The following is a 16,931-nucleotide window of genomic DNA, read 5'->3' as shown; positions in this document are numbered from 1 at the left end:
TCGAACGAGTAACCCTAGATTTTTGTGGGGGAATGATTTTGGATGATGATGCTTGAAGATTAATTGGAGGTGTTTGGAGTTTGGAGTTTGGAGTGCTAAAGAGAGAAGAGGAGTGAAGAGATAGGAGAAGCAAAATAGGGTTAGTTGACTGACTACTCGAAATGTTAGGGTTTTGCGCTCAGATTTTATTTTAAGCTCCATTAGTCAGTCGACTAGACTCGTGGTCAGTCAACTGACCTTTGTTCTCTTTTTTTAATTTTCATTCTTCACACAACCTCTCTACTATGTAACAATCCAAGATCTCTTTTTATAGATGTAAATCTGTCTTTCGGTAGAGGTTTTGTGAAAAAATTCTGCTCATTGGTCAATTTTATTCACAAATTCAAGTATAATATCCTCTTTTTGCACATGATCTCTTAAAAAAAGATGTCTTATGTCAATATGTTTAGTTCTTGAGTGTGATATCGGATTTTTAGATATGTTTATTGCACTTGTATTATCATACTTAATTGGTATGGTTGAATACTCTAAATTAAAATCTTTTAATTGTTATTTCATATAGAGTTTTTGTGCACAACAACTACCTGTTGCCACATACTCAGCTTCATCTATTGACAAGGTTACGAAATTTAGTTTCTCGAAAAACCAAGAGACAAGAGACCATCCTAGAAAGTGGCAAGTTCCACTTGTACTTTTTATATCTATCTTACACCCTGCGTAGTCAGCATCTGAATAGCTAATCATTTCGAATCCGATGTCCTTAGGATACCAAAGACCTAAGTCTATTGTTCCTATTAAGTATCTTAGAATTCTTTTAACAACTATTTGATGCGATTCTTTAGGTGCCGATTGAAAATGTGCAAATATGCAAACACTAAACATTATATCGGGCCTACTTGCCATTAGATATAGTAAACTTGCTATTTACCTCTATAGTATTTCATATCTACCGGTTTCCCTTTTTCATCTTTGTTGAGGCTTATTGAAGTACTCATGGGTGTCCTTATGGGTTTGCTTCCTTCTATATCAAACTTTTTAAGCATATCTCTTATATATTTTGATTGATTTATAAATGTTCCATTTTTAGCTTGCTTAATTTGTAAACCTAGGAAGTAATTTAATTCTCCCATCATACTCATTTCAAACTCATTTTGCATACACTTTTCAAATTCCTTACAAAATTCATCATTTGTCGCACTAAATATAATATCATCAACATAGATTTGTATAATTAGCATGCCTTTATTTTTGGTTTTAATGAATAAGGTGCTATCCACCTTTCGTCTTGAGAAGCCATTTTCTAGTAAGAATCTGCTCAATCTCTTATACCAAGCTCTAGGAGCTTGTTTTAATCTATACAATACTTTATTTAGTCTAAATACATGATCAGGATGCTTTATGTCCTCAAAACTAGGAGGTTGTTGCACATAAACTTCTTCATTTATAAAACCATTTAAAAAGGCACTTTTTACATCCATTTGATATAATTTGAATTCTTTATGAGATGCATATGCTAATAACATTCTAATAGCTTCCATTCTTGCTATGGGAGCAAAAGTCTCATTGTAGTATATTCTTTCTTCTTGATTGTATCCATGAGCTACAAGTCTTGCTTTATTTCTTACGACTATGCCATTTTCATCATTTTTATTCCTAAATACCCATTTAGTTCCGATTATTGAGTGGTTATCGGGTCTAGGAACTAATTTCCATACTTTTTTTTCTTTCAAATTGGTTTAATTCTTCTTGCATAACTATTATCACTTAAAGCTTCTTCTATATTTTTAGGTTCTTCTTGTGATAAAAATGCATAGTGGTTACATAAGTTCTTTAATGATGATCTAGTAGTTACTCCTCTAATAGGTTTTCCTATTATTTGATATTTAGGGTGATTTCTTACATATTTCCATTCTTTTAGTAATTTAGTATTTTCAACAATATCATTATTTGATTTTTCTTTATTTTCTTCTTCTTTTGCTTCTACGATTTCTAAGTCTTCTAATTTTTGAGTATTTTGAACTTCTTCAGCTTTTGTTGTTTTATTGAAAAGATTTTCTTCATCCAATGTTACATGAATTGATTCAACAATAGTAAGGGTCCTTTTATTGTATATTCTAAAAGCGTTGCTTTTTAATGAATACCCTAAGAATATTCCTTTATTGGCTTTTGCATCAAATTTTCCTAACTCATCTTTATCATTTAATACAAAGCATTTGCATCCAAACACATGAAAGTATGAAATGTTAGGCCTTCTCTCTTTCCAAAGTTCATATGGTGTTTCATTTAATTTTGATCTTATTGATACTCAATTGATTACATAGCATGCAGTATTCACTGCTTTGGCCCAAAAGTATTTTGATAAATTGTGTTCATTTAACATTGTTCTTGCCATATCTTGAAGAGTTCTATTTTTTTCTTTCAACAACTCCATTTTGTTGTGGAGTTCTTGGTGCTAAGAAATTATTACTAATTCCATGATCATTACAAAATATATCAACATCTTTGTTGCTGAATTATATTCCTTGATCACTTCTTATGTCTGAGACATTATATCCTTTTTCATGTTGAAGTTTCTTACATAGATTTATCAACATATTACAAGCTTCATCCTTGGAGGCTAAAATCAATACCTAAGTAAACCTAGAATGGTCATCAACTATTACAAATGCATATTGCTTACCTCCTAAGCTTTGAGTTTTAGTAGGACCAAACAAATCCAAATGTATCAGTTCTAAGGGTCTACTAGTTGATATATGTTTCTTCTTTTAAAGCTTGTCTTGATTTGTTTTCCGAGTTGGCAAGCATCAAAAATTTTATCTTTAATGAAATTTGTGTTTGGTAAACCTTTAACTAAGTTCTTTCTAGATAGGTTTGATAATAAATCCATGCTTGCATGTCCTAGCATTTTATGTCAAAGCCAGCTAGCTTCATTTATGGCAGCCAAACATGTTACATCTTGAGAGACTAAGTTTTTTAGGTTCATACAATATACATTGTTTACTTTATAGGCTATAAATAGAATTTCATGATTTCTAGGTTCTTGAACTATACACTTATCTTTCTTAAAGATTATGTCATGACCTTTGTTACTACGTTGACTTATACTTAAAAGATTATGTTTTAGTCTATCAACTAACAAAACATCATCGATAATAAGTGAGGGTTCTCTACCAATTTTACCTATATCGACGATTTTACCTTTGGCATTGTCACCAAAGGTCACATATTCCTCCATCTTTTTAAACTAGGGACGTGAACTTTGTTCTATTTCCTATCATATGTCTTGAACACCCGCTGTCCAAGTACCATTTTTATTTTGATGGAGTAGTCCTAAAGCATACCTACAAGGAAGGATTTATGGTGTTACTTTTTGGAATCCAAACCTTCTTAATTCTTTTTAAATCATATCTAATTTTAGTGTTTACTTTCCACTCATTCTTAACTTTGACACATTTCTTCTTAAGTGGACAATTAAACATTATGTGTCCCTTATTTCTACACAAGTAGCACGTAGTATGTTTATGTATATTTGTAGAGGATGTACTTGCATAGTGTTTTGCTTCTTTTACAAAATATCCCATGAATAAGTTCTTCTTTCTTTTCTTTTTTTTGCAATTCCTTTGTAACATATTCCTTCTTTATTACTAGTCATCCTCTGTTGTCCAACCATTTTCTCAAAATTCTCTTTTCCCTTAGTAATTTTGAGATCACTTATCTCTAGATTTTTCTTGCTATCATTATTTACTTGCAGTTTTACTAATTCTTGAGACATATTGTTAATTTTCTTCATTACATCATCAATATGAGAATCCTTATCTTTTTTAGCCAATTTAGAACTTTCTATTTGATTCTTATTTTGTTTTTTTAAGGTTATGTTTCTCTTAGATACTTTGATGAACCTATTGTGTAAGTTGAATAGTTCATCTTGAATTTCTTTGTAAGAAGGCATACTTTCACATGAATTACTAGATTCTCCACTAGATTCTTCCGAAGAACTATAATAAGAATTTACCTCAGCATTGTGTGCCATGAAGCACATGTTGGTCATCTCTTGTTCGCTTGATTCATTCTTCAACTGACTTGAGCTTGTATCGTTCCATGTAGCTTTCATTGCGGTCTTCTTCTTCTTCTTCTTCTTCTCTTTCTTGAGTTGTGGACAATCAGACTTAATATGTCCAACCCTTTTACAATGATAACAAGTAGGACGATCATTCTTATTCTTATTTTCCTTTTTACTTGTTTCTCCTTTATCAGTTTTTACACTTCTAAACTTTCTAGTGAACTTCTTCTTTCTTTTAAAGAATTTTCCAAGTTCTTCATCATCTAATTCACTTGTGTCATCACCTTCTTCACTTGAGCTTTCTTTAGATGCTTTAAGAGCTATAGATTTATTATTTTTGTTTTCAAAATTCCTCTTATTCATAGCTATCTCATAGGTGAGAAGGGATCTAATTAGTTCATCTAGTGAGGTGTTTTAAAGATTTCTTCCTTCTGCTATGGTTGTGGCTTTTGGTTCCCAAATGAGTAGAAGTCCTCTAAGGATTTTACATATCACCTCATAAGTGGAATAATTTTTCCCTAAAGCATTGAAGGAGTTTATGATATGCGTAAACCTAGTATACATGTTTGTGATGGATTCGTCCGAATTCATTCTAAAGGCTTTGTATTCACTAGTCAACATATCAATTCTATTTTCTAACATCAACGGTACCTTCATAGGTTACCTCAAGTTTATCCCATATTTCCTTTACCACTTTACAAGTTATGACCTTATTAAACTCATTTATATCAAGAGCACAATATAAAGCGTTTATAACACTAAAGTTGATTTGTAACATTTTATGGTCAATTTTGGTCATATCTTTTTCTTCCTTAGGAACTTCTTTTCCATCTACAAGCTTGGTAGGGATAAGATCACCATGTGTGACAACCCTCCATGCTTTCCAATCCATGGTTTGAAGGTAAATCCTCATTCTTTGTTTCCAGAATGTATAGTTAAGTCCACAAAAGATCGAAGGTTTGGTTGAGGATTGACCCTCTCCAAAGGAAGCTACGCCTATGTGTGCCATTTAGATCTTTTTATAGCTTCTATTTAAGATTTTCTACAACACGTCTCTGATGCCAATTGAAATACTAAGGTGTAATCCCAAGAAGGGGGGGGGGGTGAATTGGGTTTTTAAAAGTTTCTTTTAAGTATTTTTTTTACAAATTCACAACATTTAGTAAATTCAGAAAACACACAAAAGTTGTTTAATTTTAATTTTTAATTTGATCAACCCAAAATTCAATATCAATACAATTCAATGATAATCAACCAACCAAACAATAAATTAATCAACCAACCAAACAATCAATTAATAAACCAATCAAAATACCAATGTATAAGCTGCAACACTTTGCAATATTCAACGTTTGCAAAAACTCAAAGTATAATTCAAATGAAAGCCGTGTGTTGATTTTGATTAAAGACGTGTTTAAAATTTTGTTTGCTTCCTTTTAACTAAGGTTTTCGAAAACAATTAATCAACGTACTCCCTCTAAGGATTTTGCAAAAGATTAATCAGCGAACTCCCCTAAATTAAAAGTCTTCTCAATCTTAGCTTTTAGCTTTTTGCACTCAAATACACAACACACGATTTATATATACAGAAATTTAAAGAGAAAAGGCAGAGAGTAAGGCCGAGATTTTTCTGAGGTTTGACTTATACACAACCTATGTCCTCGCCTTAGGCAAGACCACCTAAGGATTCCACCATACTGTTCCTTTCCGAGCAGAACAAACCGTTTACAATCTCCTTAAGGGTAGAGCCCCCTCTCCAAGCGATACCCCACGCTCGGTACAACGATACTACCAACCTTGAACTGTCAAAGAACTACAAAAACAAGAACAAATTCTTGGTGTACAAAGAAACTCTTGAAACAGAGCTGATTAGTACAAGTTAGAGCACTAATATACTTCAAATCAAATATCAAATAGACAATATAAAGCTCAAGAATGAATATCATCAGAGGTTCTTTCTTAGAATTGAGAAACGTAGTAGAAAATCAAGAACCGTAGGCTTTTAATCAGAAGAATATCAATAGTATTCTTCAACAAAAGTTTTAGCAAAAGAAGGCTTTAGAAGAATTTGCAATATCAATGCTTAAATGCTGATTGTATTGCTTGGTAGTAAAAATCCTTGGGAATAAGGAGTATTTATATAGTTTTAGAAAGTAATTCCTTGTTTCCCATGTTACTTGGAGTGTTTCCCAAGTTTTTACAACGTTTAGAATTCGAAATACTTATTTTTGTAAATTTCCCGTTGCTGTTTAAAATTTAAAATTTTCACAGGTCAGTTGACTGGGTAAGTCGACTGGGCCTATTTTGTTTGGGTCAGTCGACTGAGTCCATTCCATCTGAGCAAAAAATTAGAATTAAAAATGTTAGTCGATTGGGCCAATCGGCTAAGCTATCAAATTTTCACAATTTTCAATTCTTCAATACTTTGAACCTTTAATTTTTCAAAAACCTATATGTGACTTTAAAAATCATTTTTCGTGGTTTTCAAAAATTGGTCTCTAAGTCTATAATGTCCCTTAAAGAGCCTTATATATCCATATTGTTATTGAATGAAGTACTTACATGAGACTTCTAAAACATTAATGCTCTAAGCACTAAGTCTCCATGCTTTTCCATTTCTTTAAGTCCATCTTGACTTCATGTCTCAATATGCTTCAAGATTCATTAGTGTTGTCTATGCTTCAATATTCATTGAGCTTTCATCTCTCTTTAAATCCATGCTTCAATACCCGGTAAAGTTATTATCGTTGGAGTATAAGCTTTCTCCTTTGATAAGCCTTGTGAGCATTGTAAATACTCAATCTTGAACTTATATGTTTGTTTCCAAAAACAATTATCACTTTAACCAACACATGTTAAATTTCCTTGATTTGTTATTATTAAAATAAGATTTGTAAGCCTTGCTAGGCCAACAAAGATATCACAAGTATTATGATTGTAAGATGTAGATTTTAAAGAATCAAATCAAAATTTCATTAGGCATTTCAGTAAGAACTCACCGCAACTTTTCAGAAAAATTTCAAGAGTATAACACGAATTCTTGAATTGTATGTGCATGTTGGTTTTCCTCTAATTAGCGAAAATATAATCGTTACATAGAGTAGAAAGGATAGTTACCGTTTTCCCCAAGTTTGCTCCAAGTTTGGAAACTCAATAAAGTGAATTTAGAAAAAAATCAGCACTTTAGGAAATTTTAAAACATACGCTTCAGTCGCTTAAACTAGAAGATTAGTTGCTTGAGCTAATTTAAATTAGCGCATCAGAACAAGCAGTAGTAGTTCAGTCGTCTGACCCCGAAAATTCAGTCGCCTGACCCAGATAGTTCAGTCGCCTGACCATATTTTGTTTCTTTATTAACACTGCAGTAGCATATCACTCGCTTGATGAATAATCATCAGTCGCCTGACCACTAAGCTACTTAGTGTTTTTCAAATTTTAATTCAAAAAATTAAATTGGTAACTTGGAAAACTTATTTTAGACCTTATGAAAATATTTTCCATGTTTTAAAACAGGTCTCTAAGTCTAAAATGAATCCTAAGAGCTTCAACTTCAACATTGAGAATAGAAGTACTTATATGAGACTTAACATGATACAAACAACTAAGTTCCTAAGTCTTCATGTTGTATAACTTTCAATAATCATCTAAGCTTTGATTAATTCTTCAATATTCTTCATGTTCCTCATGACTTGTAGCTTTAAGTCTAAGCTTCAACAAATTTCTTCAAGTACAATCACTTGACTTCGTAAATCACTTGAGTCTTGAAACTTAACTTAAAAACACGCTTAGTAACCTTGATTTGTTATCATCAAAACGAGATTAAGCCTTGTTAGGCCAACAATGTTGCTACTCGCTTAGGATCCCTATATCATAGATACATGACAAGTGACGAGGCCGGGCATCAAGGCTACTGCCTTCCATTAGGGTTTTAAAACTCAAGGATTGTTTTGTTTTCCTTTCTTGTCTCTATTGCTTCATAATCTAAATCTTCTTTGGATCTTCTATCTCCTTACTCCCTTTTGCAACTCCTTCATCTAATCTGCATCACCCTTTTTTCTCTAATACCAAGTATGCTTTGGTTTCCTTATTCTAGTCTTAGGTCTCTTATTAGGGATTCTCTTTGGGCTTTTATCCAAACTCCTCTTGTTTCACCATGATGTTTATTAAAGGCAAAGGGTCTTTGTTTGTATACCATGATGGTTCCTCCTCTAACACTTGCTTAATGGAGGGGAGACTAGTACAAGTCAAGGCACTTTCTGGTAAAGGCAAGTGGCCCCTAAACCTCAAGTGGATGCTTCTTTAGGCCTAGAGGATGAGTCCTAATGTAACAAAAGGCTTCTTTCGGAGGAGCTCGCAAAACCAACAGACTAGTTGGCCTTTGCATATTGAAGGTGAAGGACCCTTTTGGGATGAGGGCAAAATTTTATATCCCCTATTCCTTCAAACTTTTCCTTCCTAGCATAAAGCAATCATGTTACGGAGCTTTATGCATACATGACACTCTCTGAGGTGGGCGTCATTTCCCTTTCCCGCCCCTTTTTTGTATAGGTCCTTATTTTCTTTGACATGCCCCCTTATAGTTGGGTCCGAACTCCTAGCCTTTTTAAGTTCCTCATTCTTTTTGTGAGTGTGGGTTCAATCTCTCTCTCTCTCTCTCTCTCTCTCTCTCTCTCTCTCTCTCTCTCTCTCTCTCTCTCTCTCTCTCTCTCTCTCTCTCTCTATATATATATATATATATTTTATTCCTCTTCAAGAAACACTATATACATAGGGCTAGTGGTGTTTTTGCACAAACCTAGGTTCTTTGTACCCATATTTATCCATTCATCTATGGTTGAAAGTGCAAGTTTGCCTTCTTCCCATCTTCTAAAAATTCCTGGCCAATGAGTGCCAAATGGAAGCACCCTATCAACTACATCAAGTATAACCCTAGTTAGAGTGATGTTGAATAATCAATTTTGGACTCTATGCTTCTAATGCATCTCCTTGTTAAAGTCATATTCATTGAGTCCATGCTCATTTAGGTTGAGTTCAATGATGCCATCTTGTGTCCATAAGGTAAGAACCTTTGGTTTTAAGGTCTAATTTGAATTTGTTTTCCATTTTTTTATGCATAATATTTTTGACCCCTTGGTGCATGGCATTGTGGAGTCTCTTAAGAAGCTTTCTTTAGTGTATCCTAGTTCCTCCAACCTTCCCAAAAAGGCGCCCTTTAGCTCTTCCAACAAATATTCTTCTAGTTCCTCTAGAAAAACCTCATCTAGCTCTTTGCCAACATAGGAAATCAAGCTAAAGGAAATATCTTTAGATAATTCTACTCAAGAAGCCTTGAGGCAAGTAGCTCACTTAGAAGGTGATATGGTAGCGACAAAGGTTACCACTCCAAAGTCCATGCTCCAATCTCTTGAATTTTAATTATATGCCTTTTGAAGAGTCCTAGGTTATGGAATCTTCATCTTCCTTTGTAAAAATGGTAGCACATAGGTTGTAGCCCCCTTTTGGCCCAACTTTGCTAGTGCATTTATCCATGTGCAGTTTTGGCATGCCATCCATTTGAGAGGACCTTTGAAATGCTCTCATGAGTAGCTATCCTAATACATTGCCATGCTTTATTTTCAAGTACAACTTATTCCTCTTTAAGGTTATCTCTATATGGTTATAGAGTTCTTATGGAGTCTGATTTGTTTAAACCTGAGTAGGTACATAATATATTATTAGATTAGTTAAATTTTATTAATGAGAAAATGTTGAAGGCTATGCATCATTGACAACCATATCAGCAAAGGATTGCTATAGCTTATAATAAAAAAGTTCAACCTGAAAACTTAAAGGAAGGTAACTTGGCATTAAAGAAAATATCATCTAACAAAATTGATCCTAGAGGAAAGTTTACCCCAAACCATGAAGAGTCATGCATAGTGAAGAAAGTTTCCTTGGGAGGTACTATGATCTTTGCTTATATGGATAATGGAGTAATTGATTAGACTAGCTTGTGATTCTAATGTAATCAGGAGTATCTTTAGATCATATGTTGTACCTTTGACCTTATAATGTAATGTAATACTCATTTAGTAATTAATAAAATGAATGCTTCCTTAATTTCACTCGGTCTTCTTCATATTATGTGACTTCAATTTGTTAAAAAAATGTTAGGTTAGAAATTGTATTTGAACTACAGATGGAAGTAATCCCTAAAAAAGGGGGTATGTTAGTAGTCTATCAAATGAAATGATAGATTCAGTCCAAATAGTCACAAATTCAAGTTTTTAGAGGAAACAACTTGTATAAAAAAAAGTTTTTAGAAGAATCAAAGACTAAGGATAAAATTTCTTCTTCCAATAGGTTGGATTAATCAATGTTTGGCCAACTTTTAAAGATATTAACACTAGGCAGTTCTTCAAAGGATTTTAAGAAGTTTCTTAAAAGTGTACTCAGTGGTGAAATAGTTTGTTTCCATCACTAAGAAAAGCAAAATTTTTTCAATGCAATCAATGATTGTTTTGTTCTACCTACCTATGATTAACTTTGAAAAGTAAGGTATACCTCCCAAGAGGGGGGGGGGGGTGAATTGAGATTTAAAAATTTATTTACAAACTCTTTTTATAAGTTCCTTTAGTTAATTTTGAATCCCAGCTATCTTTCTTTTCAGCTATCACATACAAACACAATGATCAAGAATCCTTTGAACTTTAACCAACAATTATACCAAGTTCAATATTAAATACCAGCTTAGTTAAATTCTTAGATTTTCCCTAATATTCAAACTCAGAATCAATGAATAAATATGAGATCAAGACTTATTTTTAGACTTAGAAATAACTAAATTTCAGCTTTAATATTCAGTTTGAAGCTCAAAATATTTTCACAAAATTAATCTTCGCATTACTTTTCAAATTATAACAGAATTGAATTTCCCAAGAATTATATCAGCTAAGCAATATAAACAATTTAGATTTTAAAGTTGTATCAAAAACTCAATCAACTAATCAATAAGTTAATGAACTTTGATATTTATCAATCAATGTACTCCCTTTATTCAATGTTTCCGCAATTCCTAATGACAAATTAATTTCCAACAATTAAGTAAGCATCCACGAAATTTATATATGCAGAAAATTAAAGAGAGTCAGGTAAGGAGAGTGACAATGTATTTTTACAAGGTTCGGTCCAAGACCTACGTCCTTGCCACAAGCAACCGCTGTGAGGATTCCAGCTTTCTTTATTATGCCAAAGTTACAACCTCTCTCCCTCAAAGGTGGAGTTCGCCTCTTTAACGAGAATACCCACTCGCTAATCCAACGATCCAATCCCCTAAAATGTCAACAAATCTCTCTAGCAAGAACCCCCTATCGCTAGTCCAACAATTCAATAACTTGAACCGTCAAAAATCAAAAAGAAATGATTTTGTGTACAATGACACTCTTAAAAGAGCTAATCAACTATATTTCAATTAAATATCAATATAGAAAAAATTAAAGCTCAGAAATTTATCTTCAGGTCCTTTCTTAGATTTGAATTTCTTAGTAATCGAGCAATGAACCATGTGATTTGATTAGCAAGAACTTCAGCAAGAAAATTAGCAGAGTATTTGCAATAAGGTTTCGAAGAGTATAAATAATATAGCTTGATTGCTGATTGATATTGTTGGTGTATGAAATCTTTAGGTTTTCCTATGTATTTATTGATGAAAAAAGCTTCTATTTCGTTTTCCCAAAGTTGCTTTGAGTATTTCCCAAGTTATTACAAAATTTGGGGTCCAAGTAATCAAATTTGGAAACTTTTCATCATTGTTTAAATTTAACCGTTATGAAGTTCAGTCAACTGGACTATTGGGTTCAGTCGCCTAATCTTTTAAAATCTAGTGAAATTTCAAAGTCGGGATGAGGTCAGTCACCTGAACTCATAGGGTCAGTCGATTGGGCCTATTTTATTTTCCCAATTTATTTCAGCATAAAAAGGTCGGTCGCTTGACCAGAACAGGTTAGTTTCCTGATCGAGCAACAATATATACTTTTACAATTTTGTTTCCAAAAACTTTTGTTAACATTTATACTTGCCATATTGCTTTGAGACTTTTGAAAATATTTTTCTAGGTTTTCAAAATTTAGTCTCTAAGTCAATAATGAAACCTAAGGGCTTCAATGCATCCGCATTGACCTTAAATGAAGTACTTACATAAGACTTCTTAAGACTTAAAACATTCTAAGCACTAAGTCTTCATGTTTGTCTTTCTTTGTCTCCATCTTGTCTTCAAGCTTCACTATACTTTAATCTTCATCAGATTTTTCTATCTTTGAATCCAAGCTTTAAATATACTTTAAGCTTCATTAAATTTTTCAATCTTTGAATCCAAGCTTTAAACATACTTTAAGCTTTGATTTAACCATCTATCTTTGGACTATAAACTTTCAATAAAACTTGTGAGCACTTGATCTTGAACTCATATACTTGATTCCTGAAACATCATCATTTAACCAAAAAAAGTTAAGTACTCTTGATTTGTTATCATAAAAATAAGATTCGCAAGCTTTGTTAGGCCAACAATCTCCCCTTTTCTTATGATGACAAATAAGGAGCAAAAAATGAGTGAACCATAATAAGGCTCCCTTTTACAATAAGCACACTCTTAACAATATTTGGAAAGTAAAACAATCATTCATATGATGGTATATCAGATAGCATCAGATTCAGTTTTAGATTCCATGTAAGTTCATTTTTCAAGATCTATGACTGCCAACAATATATGTCTCAGCCATGCCACATTTGTCAAGTCAAACTTCAAGAGACAATTTTCGGAGTATAACTCAGTTTTATATTACTTTAGTCTCAGGTTTGTCTTAGTTTTGCTCAGAAGTTCTCCCCCTTTTGACATCAATCAAAAAGAGATAAAGCAATAAGCTCATATATTCTAAGATAGAAATTAGAATTGAGCACAAAAATAGAGAATACCATTTATCATGTTATAATCAATAAGTCCAAACAAAACATAACATATTAATAACATGCTTCAAGGAGATAAGTTATAAGTGTAATAAGCATGTAAAAACAACATAGTGCACAAAGCTATTTTTAGTACAAATTTAGAATGTTCAAAGAGCAAATAGATCTAATCGTCTCCAGCATCTTCATTATCAGACTCATCATCTTCTCCCTCTTCTTCATCTCCTTCTTCACTTCCATCAGACTCAGCTTCCATTGGAGCATTTCCACATGAAGAAGAAGTATCGGTCATATGCTGTTCAATCTGGCCAAGTCTCTAGTCTAGAGAAGTATAGTGCACCTGAAGAGAGTTGTAGTTAGCATGCATTTCTATACTAAAGTCAGTGAACTTATGATGATAAGACATAAACCATGAAGGTGCATCAAGCTGAGGTGCTGATTACTGAACATGAGGCGGAGTTGGTTTAGTAGCTTGTCTTGGATGTCTTCCGCCTTTTTGAAACCAACCTTGCTCGTGTTTCTCATATCACATTTGTTTGAGTGTTGTGGAGGAGAAAAGATCATATCAAGTACATTTGATAAACAACTCAGTGGGAGAGGTTACATCGAGACAAGCAATGAGGAGGTTAAGAATTCCACCATAAGGTAGAGTTCCACGACGAGCTTCCAATCTTGAGAGCATCCACTTAAGAGTTAAACTTGATAAATCAAGTTTCTTTCCTTTCAACAAGCACCTTATAACAAAGCAATCCAAATATGACATATAGTCATGAGAACCAGTGTGAGACAAAATATTATGCATAATAATCTTTTGAAGAATCTATGCCTCGAGGTTCAATTGCTTGTATGGTGGAGGATTTCCAAAGTAAATTGGAGTTTCAGCTATAATAAGTGGTAGGAATTCTTCAGGGATAAAGTCTTGTTCCATAATCCGCGATTGCCCGAAGTTAGGACAATCAAATTCTCCTCGGCGAATACGGAAAATAGGGGCCAAGGATTCTAGAGTAAGGGCAATGGATTTCCCTATAACTATGGGATAAATTACTAACTCACCTTGAACTAAATTTGCATAAAATATTTTAACCAAATTTGGATAAAGTCCTTTGGCATGATATGTGACAAAATTTTGCCATCCTATGTTCTTAAATATGGGTATGATATTTGAAAATTTCGTTTCAAAGAACATGGTATCTAGAACCTTACCAAGGATAGGCTATGTAGTTCGAAGGTGATTGTGATACCGTTGCTTGGCATGAGGAACAACAAGCCACTTTTCAATACTGTCGTCATCCTTTCCTAAAGTAGAACAACAATTTTCCGTGTTTTTAATTCTTGGCATTTTGATTTCAGAAAAAAAAAAAAAATGGTGTAAACCCTAGAAATCGTGAGGAAAGGATGTAGGAAGATGAAATTCATGATTTAATCGGTGAATTTTGAGTGTATAATCTCTTGAGATCGAAGAAGAATGAGTTTGGGTAAGTGAGAAACAGAGTTAGTTGACTGGGGATCTAAAGAGTTAGGGTTTTGCGCACTTTAAGTATTTGAAATCCTGTCAGCCATTCGACTAAAGTTGAGGTCAGTCACCTAACATTTAGTGCATTTTAATTTTTCCCAGATAGTAGCATATCATTCGACTGAGGGCCAGAGTTGCCTGACCTTACTGATCTTGAAAAATTGAGAGAGTTAGAATGAGTTTAGTTGACTGGGGCTTAAGGCTCAATCGCCTGACCTCACCTTTCTTTCAAGTTTTCTCTCAGCACTCATCATGTATCCTTCTAAGCAACTTCCCTACTATGTAATAAGCCAAGTTCTCTTCTTATAGATATAAATCTATCTTCTCGAAGAGGTTTGGTAAAGATATCCACCCATTGGTCACTTGTATTCACAAATTCAAGTATAATATCTTTTTTTTTTTTTTGCACATGATCTCTTAAAAAATGATGCCTTATGTCTATATGCTTGGTTCTTGAGTGTGAAACGGGATTTTGGAGATGTTTATAGCACTTGTATTATCACACTTTATAGGATTTGTTGAATACTCTAAATTAAAATCTTTTAATTGTTGTTTCATATAGAGTGTTTGTGCACAACAACTACCTGCTGCTACATACTTAGCTTCAGTAGTAGACAAAGCAATGTAGTTTTGTTTTTAGAGAACCAAGAGACAAGAGATTGTCTTGGAGTTACTTGCTAGTTTCCCCCGATACCATAACCTCTAAAATCAACTAGCTAACCTCATACTACATATTTCCATATATTCCAATTTAAATATCAAACACCAAAGTTGACCACAAACCATTTAATGACATCACCTAAATTATTCTCATTCAAATATTTTTCTCCCTAAATCAACCAACCTAACCTTCGAGTTCAAATTTCAAGTTCTAATTTCTCTGCTCGGAAACATCGTTATCGATGGATTTACCATGATTTTCTAAAGCTAGCTATTTTTTTAGAAAAAACACAAAAGACCATCAAGGGATTTCTGCCCCCAAGCTTACGAAACACAACTCAAAATTTCTAACGGTATCTAGACCTAGCAAAGTGGATCATGTTGGATAATCTGTGGTAGATGAGGCAGATTATCGGGTGAAAAAAATCATAATTCATATTCGTCTCCTTTAAGTGGCAGATTAGATGGTTTCGAGTCGGATAATTCATGGCGGATGGGCGGATAATCCGCTATTCTCAAATGTAATTTTATTATTAATTTATTTTGTGTCATAACTATTTAAGTTGTAAACAAAAACTTGCGATTAATTTGTTATTAACTTTTCTTGTGATTATATCAATCATTCAATCGTTTTTACTTGTGGAGTTGTTTCATTTGTGAGTTCTATGTTTGATGAATTTGGCAACCGAATTTCTTCTTCACTCATTTCGTAATTTTGATAAATTGAATTCACTATTGATTGAGACTTTTTTTTCCCCCTAATCCTTGTAATGCACTGTGAAAAATAGAGAAACAAGATAGAAGGGATGAAGTGCATTACAAGAATTAATTCATGAAATAAAAGTTTTTCTCACTAATTATACTTTTACTTTCTATTTCACTTTCTTTAATAACTAAACATAAAAAAATATATTTATATTTAATTTTTTTTTACTATTCTTTAAATTTTAAATAGAGCCTAAATATTATTTTCTAGTTTTAAATTCCTTTGGGAAAAACGAGTTGAGAATTACTATTTTACTTTTTTCACATTCTTTAAATTCTTTAATGTATAACATTTTATGACAAATTAAAAGTTTTAACTGAAAGTATGTTCATTTTTGTTGAATCAAATAATAATTAAGAAATATGAATTAAATAATAAAAACAAAAATGAATTCAAATTGTAAAATACTATATAAAAATATAAATTAATTATAATTATCTTACTCACTTATTACATTTTTCCTTAGTTTTTAGTGCTCCAAGAAAATGTGTGACACCAGAAAATGGGTGAATATATTTTCTTTGAATGAATATTTATTTATATTTTCAATTTTTATAGATATTTTTACTTCAATTATATTTTAATTTCACATGATCATCTTATTTTAATTTTTTTTTTATCAAAAATTGTATATAGAATGATTTAATATGCAAAAGTGAATATTGAATATACAACAAATATCATAAAATTTAATTTTCATTTTTTCCACAATAGTTGAAAATAAAAAATGGAAACAAAAAACAACCATTTTGCATCAACATCGTCATTGCGTACTTTAGTATATTTTTTTTTAGTGCACTGCAGCAAAAATAAAAGATGAAAATTGAACATTATAGCAAACAACCCCTTAGCTAGGTAGAACATATCCATTATTTTAGTCACTGCAATGGCACAAACAGAATTTTAATATCAGTTGAATCACTGGAGGAAGATATTCCTCCATTCTTCTTTTGGCCTAATTCTAGTTTAATTTAAACATACAGTTACAAGAT

This window comes from Malania oleifera, chromosome 2, assembly GCF_029873635.1.
Source record: "Malania oleifera isolate guangnan ecotype guangnan chromosome 2, ASM2987363v1, whole genome shotgun sequence".
Classification (NCBI taxonomy): Eukaryota; Viridiplantae; Streptophyta; class Magnoliopsida; order Santalales; family Ximeniaceae; genus Malania; species Malania oleifera.
This window is presented reverse-complemented; position numbering follows the sequence as displayed.